Genomic DNA, 12981 nt, shown 5'->3' with positions numbered 1-12981 from the left:
CATTAAGGATACCAAATAAAACTCATGTAAACCAAATCCTATGTCCCCTGTCATATTGATGAATCAATTGTAAATGTGAATGCATTATCCAGTCAATTCCATAATTAGACCTTTATTGCAGGAATGGCACCCCACGCACAACATTGTGTGGAGTAAACAGAAATGGACACCATGTTTGTCTCAATGGCCCAAGCCACCTTAATATTCAGGTAACACTGTCAATGACTACAGACCCCACATCCCAATAGTGAATACGTCAGACAAATATTATGCATTGCAGACAACATCATCAGTGAACAGTACCTCATAATCACTGGAAGTATAGTTGGATCAGCAGGTTCCTGGAGTGGATATCTTCCCCCTCTCCATCCTCACCATCACTCTCATCCCCTCTCAGATTATGCAGGTCTGGATACAAACCACCCTCCTCTTCCAGTAGAGGGATAGCTTTCCTCACAGCCACGTTGTGCGGCATGCAGCAGGCCATCACTATTCTACATACCTTCTCAGGTTCATAGCACAGGGAACCCCCAGAGAGATGGTAGCAACAGAATCTAGCCTTCAGGAGACCTATAGTGCACTCAATCACCCTCCTAGTACGCCCAGGGGCCTCATTATAATTCCTCTCTGCATCTGTCCTAGGATTTCCCACAGGTGTCAGGAGCCAATGCATGTTGGGAGAGCCAGAATAACCTGCAAAAGTGTTTGAAACAGGACTGTAACACACTGCCAATTGCTTGCAGACAGCCAGGCTGTCAGCTATGTACAGAACCAGTGTCATACACACTCACCTATGAGCCATCCTCTGCCCCCTTGTAGTTGATCCATCATGTGTGGTACAATGCTGTTCCTCAGGACAAATGAATCACGGACTGATCCTGGAAACATGGCATTCACATGTGATATGTACTGGTCTTCAGTACACACCAATTGTATGTTCATTGAGTGGATGTTCTTCCTGTTCCTGTACACCTGTTCATTTACTTTTGGGGGATGAGAGCTATGTGGGTGCCATCTATGGCACCTATCACATGGGGAATATTGGCAAAGGCAAAAAAAATCTGACTTAATGACAGGGAGATCAGCCCTTTGGGGAAACTTCACATATGTCTGCAGGTGTCGTACAAATGCATCCAGGAATTTGGACAGGATGAGACTAAACATTGGCTATGAGAATCCAGCACCCATGCCCACTGTCACCTGAAATTAGTATGTGGCCAGGAAATGGAGTACAGAGAGCACTTGCACTTCAGTAGGGATGACATGCTGATTCTGATTATCCGGTCTCAGTACTGGATCCAGTAATGCACATAGCTCATGGATTGTAGCATGATTGAGTCTGTAGTTGATAATGATGTGATGTTCCACCCTGGTCTCCAAATCAACAGGAGGTCTGTACACAGATAAGGCCCTCCCTCGCCACATGGGTCTGTACCTGGGGGAGTGGAGAACACATGTGAGGGACACACATACATATGCACAACATGTTGTGTGTGAATAACTGCTGTACAATATGTAGGTTACACACAAGAAATGTATGATGTGCAACTGTAGGGACATGTATGAAGTGATATGTCTGGACTGTTGTGGGGAGAAAAGAGTCGTGTGTATGCGACTAAGGACTGGAGTCCATGGGGCCTGCCTGGGGCCCATGACCAGGAAATATCTGCGTCGTGCTAGCAAAATGGCAGCCCCCTGCCATCAAAATATGTAGCAGTGGAAGCGACCTCATTCCGCTGGCGGTTGTTGTTATGGCGTAAGGCAGTGTTCACTCCGTGCACCCATTCACTGGTTGACATGGTTGCAAAGTGTACGCCATGTCATCACCCCAGGTTCACTTGACTCTCAGATCCTGTGCATGGAAGTACTCCACTGAGTGTGCTGCTGTGTCCTGACTCAGGTTACTCAAATGGCACAAGTCACAGGGGAAAGGGCCCCCGCCCTCACCACGGAGGAGGTGGAGAAGCTGGTGGATGGGGTCCAACCCCTGTATGCCAAGTTATATGGGCGACCAGAGGTGCAGGTGAGTAGGTGGTTGATGTGCATGGATGTGTGTCATGGTGGCTGATGTCTGTATGCATGTGTGGTCAGTATGTACCTGCACAGGCGTAGAATGTGCGGCAAGTACCGTGAGTGAGCTGGTGCAATGATGTTGTGAAGTATCCGTCCCATAGGAGACATATAGTCAGCGGTATCACATGGCCATTTCCTGAACTCTGTTTTTCAATTCTGTGTGTGCCCTACAGGTCAGCACCCATCAGAAGAGAGCACTCTGGCAGGCCATCACCAGGAAGGTGCGGACCCAGGGGGTCTGCAACCGGAGGAGCACCCACTGCAGGAAGCGGTGGGAGGACCTGCGGCGCTGGGCCAGGAAGACCTGCGAGGCCCAGCTAGGGCAGTCCTCCCAACAAGGAAGGGGTGTCCGTTGGGCCCTGACCCACCTAATGTGCCACATTCTGGCAGCGGCATATCCAGACAGTGCTATAGGATGCATGCTGTCTAGTGCCAGGTACTCTGAAAGGTGTCTTACAGCAATCCGGCCCCCATGGGCACTGAGATGATTAGGGGCAGGCCTGCAGTTCATCAGGTCCTTGTGTCATGTGGGAGAAGGTTTGTATGCTAGGGTTGTGGCCACTAGTCCGGGGCATAGGCATGACTATAGCTGTGGGTGTTGTGTACTGGTGTATAAGTTGGGTGGGAGTATGAGTGAACCAAATATGTACATCCATTCAGGCATTTACATACATCTCTCATGTTTTGTCTCCCCACCCCTGTGCTCTTGTGTTGTCTGGCACCGGTGAGTGGGGATGCAACAGCCCACGGTTCCAAGGAGGCAGAGTCTACCGACACTAAGGGGACCAGTGGGTTGGAGGGCGATCGGAGTACCACAGAGGAGGCTACTACCACTGGCGGTAGTGACTCTGATACCTCCTCCAATGGGATCTCCCTGGTGGTGGCGGATCCTAATGGACCCACCCATTCTTTGTCATTTTCCGCCACCACATACCATCACCGCCCTCCCAGTTGCTCCCCACCCAGTTGCCTGTGCCCGCTCAACCAGAAGGGTGGGCGTCTCCTTTGCCCCAGGCACCTCATTCCCTGCCCCAGTCAGCCCTGCTGCCCTCACGGAGGAGGCTACTGACCTCCTGAGGACCATCTCTGTAGGGCAGACAACCATCGTGAATGCCATCCAGGGGCTAGCATCTGGATCTAGAGCTGGATCTTTTCTGGATTTAGAGCTGGATCTTTTCAGGCACTGGCCTCCTCTTTGATGGCAGCCAGTGTCCCTGGCCTTTCCGTCCCCCTCCAACCACCTCTACCCCTTCCAGCACCCCACTCCCTTCACCCATCCCAAGCACACGTTCAGACACCCATGCACACACCTCAACACACAAAAAACACACACAGAAACACAAGCACCACTCTTCCCACCACAGGCATACACACAGCCAACATACAAAGGCACACACAATAACATCCACTTCCCCCAGTGTGTCCAACTCTCCCACCTTTCTGTCTGTCACCTCTACATGCACACTCACAAGCACTGCACCCTCATTCACTGTTGCTGACCCCATTCTTGCAGTCACCACAACACCAGACATCCAGTTATGCACCCCAGACACCACACCTGAACTCACCACAACGATATTGACTGACACTTACAGCACACTCACTAGACTTGCAGACACCCCGACAACATCCATGTACACAGGCAGCTTGTCTTGTCTCACAGCCCCCTCCTCTCAAAGCACTGAAACATTCCCCGAAACCAACCCAACACACATCCACCACATGTCGGCATACTGTACCGGCACCTGTATCCATGTCCAGCACACCTACACCTGTTACAAACACTCCCTCTACCTCCACTCCCACACCTTCCTCCATGTCCACCCTAACTGCCCCTAAAAAACGTTTCCTGTTCTGTGTTGACCTTTTCAAACCCACTGGCCCACCCCTTTTCATCCCTAAATGTGCCCATCTTCTTACTCTGTCAACTCCTTCCATGTCTAAGTCCGCCCCAGTCCGCCCTTCCCATTCCCATGCCCCTTCCCCAGTGAGCAAGAAGCCCTGTGCTAGCCCTGGTCCATCTGCCACCCCCCGGACCAAGCCCGCTCCCCCACCTTCCAAGGCAAAACCCAAACCCCCACCACATCCCAAATGTAAGCCCAAGCCCCCCCTCGCAGACGTAAGTCCCCACCCCAGCCACCCCCTGCCCTTGTTCCATGAGGTGCCTGACTGCCCCATTGATGTCCCTTTATGGTGGAGTACCATGTGCACAAGTGGGAGTCAAGTTTGGGCCATTTGGGCCTTTCAGCCTTTTTATGTTGGACTGGCCAATGGCCTTATTTGGACATTGAATTTTCTATGATTATTAAAGTTTGAGTACCCAGTGTTACTGTTGTCACACTCTGAAGATGTGATTCAACATTTCATTGTAGGGGTGTGGTGTGCATATGCGTGTACTTTGGGCAGGTGGTATTGGCCTTGTGTCTGGTGTGTATGACTTCTGATGGTGTGAGGGGCTTCATCGTCTTCGTCAGCGGTCACAATCGTGGAGGTATATAGCAAGGAGCAGCACTGGCATAATTTCCAAGTCTCTCTCTATGTTTGCTTTGGCATGTTGTGTGTGCCTCCGGTGAGTGTTTCCTTTCATTTGGTTCGTTTCCGCCAGGCTTTGCGTGGTGGTGGTTCCCAGCCCGGAACTGACAGCGGTCTTGTGCTTCATTATTTGTTGGGCGGATGAGGCCTCTTCGTCGGCCTGTGGGTGGCCTCTTCCGTCGATGTCAGCACTCCTCTGCTGGAGGTGAGTGGTTTTCACGCTGGCTGTTTTTCATATGCTTCATTATTTGGTGAGCCAGACTGTTAGCCTCTTGGCGATAGTTACCGCCACCGCCTGCGGTGCAGTCTTTCCCACCATGTTCATAATGACCACCTAAGTCCGAAGGTAAACTTTTTACCGAGGCCTCCCGCGGGCTGTAGCTGACCTTAAACTTTGACTTTGCCCCAGTCGAGGTGCGACCAGATGACCAGATTGGTGCTATTCGTTTCTAAGCACTAAAAAGCATTAAGGGCCAGATGTATCAAGGTTTTTTGCATTTGCAAAGAGTGCGAATGCCCGTTTGCGAATTCAAAAAGCCAGTTCAGAATGTATGAAAGACATTCTGAATGCAATATTAAGGAATCGCAAAAATAGCGATTCCTTAAAATTGCTACCCTGTTTAGAGAGTCGCAAATTGTGACTCTCTAAATAAGAAATCGCAAATAAGGATTCTTTATTTGCGATTTTTTAGCACATGTATGAAGCCATTCCTAAATGCGATTTGGGCATTTAGGAATCGCTATTTACCACGAGGTTGAACATGATCGTAACCATGTGCAAAATTTAAAAATGCATTTAAAATGCATTTTTAAAATGTACATGTAAAGCACACATGCCCTTTTGGCATGTGTGCACCTGACATGTCCCCCCAAAAATGTTTTGGGTGCACCAGAGGGGTCCTTAGGCCCCCAGCACCCTGGGGTTTTGCATTTTCAAAATTGCGATTTCTGGTTAAGAAATCGCAATTTTGGAAATGCAAAAAATTTGCAGATATGGGCCAACAGGCCCATAGGTGCGAATGGGGACAGATTTTCTATTTGCGATTCGGTAATAGCATTTGCGATTTTTAAGAAATCGCTATTTCCGAATCGCAAAAATCATACATACCTTTTTGCATTTCTGAAATAGCGATTTCTTAAAAAACGCTATTTGAGAATCACAAATCGGTTGTATGATACATCTGGCCCTAATTCTTTAAAAATGTCTCTGGTTCCCTTTATCCGATTTTATTCATTTTGGTGTCATTTTAAAGCTTACAATATTTCCTGGTTTTATCAATTGTTTTTGAATTTTTAAACTTTTTCCTGTGTTTTATTGAATTACTGTTTTGTGATATTTGAATGCTTTACGCTTTGTCTCCAAAGTTAAGCCTTGTCGCTCGTTGCCAAGGTACCAAGAGTTGAGTTAGGTTTAATTTATTGAGACCTTACTGGACTTAAGTGGACGTTAGTGGCCTATTGCTAAGTGTAAGTACTTACCTGCCCTTACTAATAACCCATTTTCCAACACGAGGGCTCCCATCTGGCTGGGGGAGCAGGTAATGGGGCAGGTCTGGTTTCTATCCCTGGCAGCTTTCCCTCCATTGAAGACCAGTTTGGCAACCCTACCCTATTGCTGCTCCACCATCTGCTACAGCAGTTCTCCTCCAGCCAGAGGCATTGTTTGTTTAAGTCCAGGCCACTTCACAACTCATTAAGGTAGCTTGGCTCAGGCTGCCAGAGCCTGACCAGTTAGGAAATGGCACGACAGGGCTGATTTTGGTACTTTTCAGAAAGAGTTCTAAAACTCTTTCTCTGTAATAGTTATAATACCTCCAACATTGACTAGTTGTTGAATTTATTCTAACTATTAATTCTGATGTCAAACATGTCATATTAGCTCTTTCCTGTGAAAAATTAGACTTTATTTTAAAATAAAGCCTTCCAATGTTAGCCAATGTAGCTAATGTAGTACAATGGAAAAACACGTTTTTGACAGTTTTTCCCTCACCAGAGCTTATCAAACATATTTTGTAATGTCCCTGTTATATATCTACACTGTGTACAGCTCGTGGGGCACTTAGAGCAAACTTTAGAGGTGACTTAATGTAAAAATAAGGTTGTTTTATGCTTTGGAAGTACTTTTAGTATCAAAGTTGAATTTGGGGTAACTCTTAATTTAAAAACAGTCAGCAAGGCAGGCCTGCTTTTAAAATTACAACAGACACCACAGCAGTGTACCCAGTAGTTCCCTTAGTCCCCTGGCATCCCTAAACCTACATCACATAACATGTAATAGGGATTTACATACAGGTAGGTAACACGAGGCACTCATAATAATGCCGATTTACATATACCTTTCAAACAGATCAATGGCCCTGGGAATGGTTAGCAGTCTCAGGACAAAGTCAAAGTCAGTAACCACCCATCAGTCAACAATTGAGGCGATCAGGGTTTAAAGGATACATTTCTCACACTGGAGTTATCTCTCTGCAATCTCCACATTTCAATTCACATTGTGTTTGAGAGATTTTACAGCAGGCAGATTTGAGACTATAGGGCAGAGTTTTATACACAAGGTGTAGGAATTACTTTTTGATTACAAATGTATGACTGGAGAAAAGGAAGCCTTTTTCATTGAAAGCAACTTTGAAACTTTTGTAAGCCACTCAATTATTTGTAAACAGGTGACATTGCATGCCGTGTATAAGATGTCAAAGGCCAATTTGGCATGTTACTTGAAGGGAGTTCCCATCTCCTTGATTTGCCAAGTGTTTCAGTTACTTTTGAATGAAAGTTACTTGATGCTGAGTGATCAAGGCTGTTGTGGGATGGGAGCAGTTGTCCTTTATGTGATTTCTGTTTCTCAAATAGTGACCTGCTGTGGTAACATAATCTTTCTCCCACACATGAGATTAGGGTAGTGAGTTTGTGGACTTCCATTCCTACCTTTAATGTTAACTTTGACAGGCTGAGCAGGCTAAAAGTACTATTGTTTCAAAAACATGTGGCACTTACTCCTGGCCATGAAACATTTGAATTGCAACTGCAGAGATCATCCGTCGAGATACAGTCACTTTTAAATATCAACTTTCCAAGACGTTTCAGTGAACTTGTGAGTTGCATTTTTAATGCTTTCAACACAACCATTGTTATACACGTCTTTATGGCATTTAGGCCCTCATTATGACATTGGCAGTAAATCCCGCTTACTGCCACGCTGACGTCCGCCAACTTACCGCCACAGCTATCGGTTCACCGTATTATGAAACACACACACCAATCTGACAGAATTCAGCCACATACACAAATCTGCCAGACCAAAGGTCAGTGATAAACTGGTAGTATCAAAACCCACACCATTATGCCAACAGAACAATGCCCATCACATTATGACCCACGAATCACTACGGTGGACATTCAATGGCGGTAAACCATTGCTGGTATATACCGCCGCGCTCACAATTGCCATCCACAAAACAACTCCACATTGGCCAATTCAAACAACACATACCTGACACCCATACACACACCACACCCACACCACCATAAAACACACACCCATGTTACCCACAACCCTTTACGATTACAAATCATTTCCACCAGAGAGACACCAAGACCACAGAGATAACTAGAGCAACACACTACTCACACCTATACACCACTCATGCACTCCACCTCACACACCCCAAAACATTACCCACACACCCTCACCGACACCCCTCACATAACACCCCTGGCACCACAAAGACACCCACGTTTCACAGAGGAAGAGCTAAGGATCATGGTTGAGGAAATTGTCAGGGTAGAGCCACAGCTATTTGGAGCACAGGTGCAGCAGATATCAATAGCCAGGAAGATGGAGCTATGGCGAAGAATCGTGGACAGGGTCAACACCGCGGGATAGTACCCAAGAACTAGGGATGACATCAGGAAGAGGTGGAGCGACCTACTTGGAAAGGTACGATCCATAGCAGCAAGACACCCGCTCCCTATACAGAGGACTGGCGGTAGTCTCCCACCTCCTCCCCCACAACTCACAGCATGAGAGGAGCAATTCTTGGCAATACTGCATCCTGAGGGCCTGGCCAGAGTCGGTGGAGGACTGGACTCTGGTAAGCCAATTCTCTACTATTATCACCCCCCTACCTGCATGCCATAACATACCCTCACTCCCATCACTCCATTACATCCCACACACTCCAGCATCACATCTCACTTATCCCAATGCCAAGCCCTACTTGCTGTACAAATGGATGGACACCCCTCAAAGCCCTGCATGGACACTCGTCACTAAAGCATGTACAGCATAGGGAAACTAACAATCCCACCATACACTAACATACAAAAGTGAAAGCTGGCAGGGCAAATCCATCCACAGAGGGGGAGCCAGGGATATACAATATGTCATACACATCAACCATAACACATGATTTACATCCCCACAGGTACCCCAGCCAATGTCACCGGAGAGGAGGTACCAGCACTATCCAGTTCCCCAACAGAAGAGGCCCACAGTGATGACAGTTACTCTGGTCTTCACAATCTGGATGACCTACCTGGCCCATCAGGGACCACTGGACAGCCGGTTACCCAAGCCGGTTATCCAGGCCCAGTCACACAACACCACAGAGTCTCCCCCATCAGGAAATAGCACCACAGCACCCACCCAGCATACCCACACCTCTGTCCCCAAGACACATCAATCAGCAGGCTGTACACCTCTACAGGGACATCAGGCCACACCTTGCACACAAGACAATCAAGGACCTGGGGTCAGTGGGCACATGGTTCAGGGGACAGAGGCACAGGCCAACAGGGAAACTGGGAGGAATGCTGTGCGCCAAGGGGAGGACAGGCCCAGGGAACCGACTCACTAGGAGGCACTCTCCGAGATCCTGGGAGCCTACCAACATTCCCAGGACACGATGGGCCAGATCCTGGACAACGTACAGAAGAACAGGCGGCTGCAGGAGGGACAGTACCTGGGGATCAGGGAGGATTTGCAGGCCATCAACAACACCCTGATCACCATAGCAGGGGTGCTGGCAGACATGGCCAACATTAAGAGGGAGGTAGTCTCACATCAGTGGGCCCCTGCCACTAGCCAGAGATATGAACAGCCATCCACTTCCACTGCCGCTAGTGGCCAGGAGGCCTCACCACAGGATTCACAGGCCACCAGCACCCCTGCCCCTACAGAAGGTGAACCACCCAGCCAACATTCCCTGTGATCCAGACAGAAGCCAGAGACACATGCCAAGACCCCCGCCAGGAAATAAGACTCTCCTGATTGTTCCCCTTGTGTCCCACTCAGTCACCCTGTCCACCTTAAACTGCATTGCTCCCCTTCCTATGTCCCCTTGGACAATGCACCTGTGCTACAAACAGACTGGAACAATACCCTGGACTTTCCTCTATCACCAGCCTATCGCAGTGCACTTTCCCTCTAGATGTTAGCACTTCAATAAACACCCTTTGAAAAAAATCCATTTGGAGTATGTCATGTATATCAAATATGTATTTTTTGAAACAGGCACAAACATTGCAATTGAACTGTACATAGAATGAGCATAGATTAATGGGCCGTAGCTGGCTGTAGTGATCACACCAGGAGTATTTGTCAAATCACCAACATCTGCAAAAAGAATTGCCAGAGGGAACAGTAAGTGGGCATAGAAGTGGGATATATCAGCATACCATTGCCACACAGATTACAACCAAAGTCATAGAAATGTAAAGTTACACTGTCTTACCTGTGTGTCATTGGAAGTATTGACGGATCACAGATGTCCTGTTGTCCTTATCCTCATCCTCTGCCTCCTCATCCTCACTGTCCACAGAGTCTACTGCTGCCATAGGGACATCTCAAGTCTCCTTCTCCTGCAGAAAAGGTACATGGTGTCTGAGGGCCAGGTTGTGCAACATGCAGTGTGACACTACTATCTGGCAGACCTTCTTGGGTGAGTAGCACAGGGATCCACCTGTTAGATGGAGGCACCGTAACCTGGTCACAGGACAAAGGTCCTCTCAATTAAATGTCTGGTTCACCCATCTGCCTCGTTATAATGTTCTTCTGGCCTTGTCCTGGCATTCCTCACAGGGGTCAGCAACCATGATAGGTTTGGGTAACCAGAGTCACCTGAAAATATTGAGGGACAACATTTAGCCACACACTATCCTATATGGCCAACAACACAGGCATACACCAACATATACTGGGTGAGAACCAGGGCTCACCTATTAGCCACACCCTGTGCCTCTGTAGTTGGCCCATCACATTTGGGATGCTGCTATTCCTTAGGACAAAGGCATCATGCACCAACCCAGGATACTTAGCATTGACGTGGGAGATGTACTGGTCTGCCAAGCATGCCATCCGAAGATTCATGGAATGGAAACTCTTATGATCACTGAACACCTGTTCACTCTGGTGGGGGGGGGGCAAATGCAATATATGTACCATCAATTGCTCCAATTATGTTGGGGATATGTCCCATTGCATAAAACATGGCCTTCACTTTGGCCAAATCTACAACCTGGGGGAAAGCATTGTAGCTGCACATGTGTTTTCTGAGGGCAGACAACACTCTTGTCAGCACTAATGAGAACAATGGTGGGACATTCCTGCTGCCAAACCCACTATCACTTGGAAAGAGCCAGTTGCCAGGAAATGGAGTACAGATAGCACTTGCACAAGAGGGGCGATCTCAGTGGGGTGACGGATAGCAGATATCAGGTCAGGCTCCAATTGAGCACATGGCACTGTGGTTGTGGCCCTGTCAAGTCTATAGGTGAGGATAATGTGCCTGTCCTCCAGTGTAGCCAAGTCCACCAGGGTTCTGCACACGGGGGTATGTCTCCATCTCCTATTCATCTGCAGCTGTACATATCTAAGGGACAGAAGAGTGAGTAGGCTGTCAAAAATTGAACATTGGAGCCACAGCTGTAGTTTGCATTCTGTAAACATGTAATGGGTCAGTGTTATCTGTCCAGTATGTGCCTATTTCTCCAGTGACACAGCATGATTCCATAGGGCTGCCCCCCCCTCCCTGAAATGGCGTTCGCCTGTACTGTATGGAGGAACAGATGGAAGTGAGGTAATTCCTCTGACGTTGTGCGCCGTGGTGGTAGGTGATCGGGAACCGCTGTGCAATTCATCATTGGTTAAAATTGGGCCCTATGGGGTACAGTTGCGAATGGTGATCTATGCCTACGGTGATGGTATGCTCCGCCGCTGACGTGACTACCATTTTCTAACATATTCCTCACTTGTTACCCGACCTTCCATAGAAGAGGACCTACACTGCATGAGCTGCTGTGACCTGTGTCTGGAAGCTACCATAGCCCGTCTGACCGGGTGAAAGGCCCGGCCTTCACTTTGAAGGAGTTAGAGAGACTGGTGGATGGGGTCCTACCCCAGTAAAGACTGTGTATGGGCCTCAAGACCAACAGCTGAGTACACTGTGGGCACAATGCATGTGGCATGCATGTATGGAGGTGTGTATATCAGCTCCGTGTAACGGGGGATACATGTCCTCCTGGCTGGGTACACATTAGGTGCTGGGCTATGTGTGTTCCAATAGTGCTATAAATGGGTATGGTGGGCCATATGTGTAACTAGCTGGGCTGTTTGTCTAATGGTGTTTTCCTGTGTATATTGCCTCTGCAAGTCAGCGTCCATCAAAAGAAGGATGTATAGCGTGCCATCGCCAAGGACGTGCGGACCCTGGGGGTCTATGGCAGGCAGAGCACCCACTGTCGCAAACGGTGGGAGGACCTGAGATGCTGGACACGGAAGATGGCGGAGGCCCAGATGTGGATTGCCTCCCAATGAGGAAGGGGTGCCCATCGGACCCTGACCCCCCCTGACGGCCTGCATACTGGCAGTGGCCTATCCAGAGCTGGATGGGTGCTTGATTGCAACACAGCAGCCACAAGGAGGTGAGTATAGTGGCTATCATTACAACTTATGGCTGGTGGGGTGTTATCCCGGTGGTGGTTGTGTGTTAGTGGGTGCCCCTAGGCCAGGCCTGACAAAGCAGCATGCGTCCTCTGGTAGCTATGGGTCTGAAGGGATAATCTTGCCTACCTAACTTGTTAGCATTTAAAACTGCCCAAGTCTGAGTGGGTCCCAGGTGTGCTGCAGTTGGCGGTGTGTGTCCCTCCTCATGCCTTGGTGGCTAGCATTATCAGTGGTGGTGCAATGCATAGTGTGTAGGCCTGTTACCTGTGGGTGGGTGTGCTGTTTACACCAACGGTGGTGTTGGTGCAGTCATTGACCAAGTGTATCCTTTGTCTCTCTTTCCCCCTTTCTTGTTTTGTCATCCAGTCCTTATGTACATTAGCTCATCTGGTGGACGAGCAGAGGCACCGGCAATGGAGGGAGCTGCATCC

This window comes from Pleurodeles waltl, chromosome 5 (genome assembly GCF_031143425.1).
Source record: "Pleurodeles waltl isolate 20211129_DDA chromosome 5, aPleWal1.hap1.20221129, whole genome shotgun sequence".
Taxonomy (NCBI): Eukaryota; Metazoa; Chordata; class Amphibia; order Caudata; family Salamandridae; genus Pleurodeles; species Pleurodeles waltl.
Note: the sequence above shows the minus strand (reverse complement) of the source record.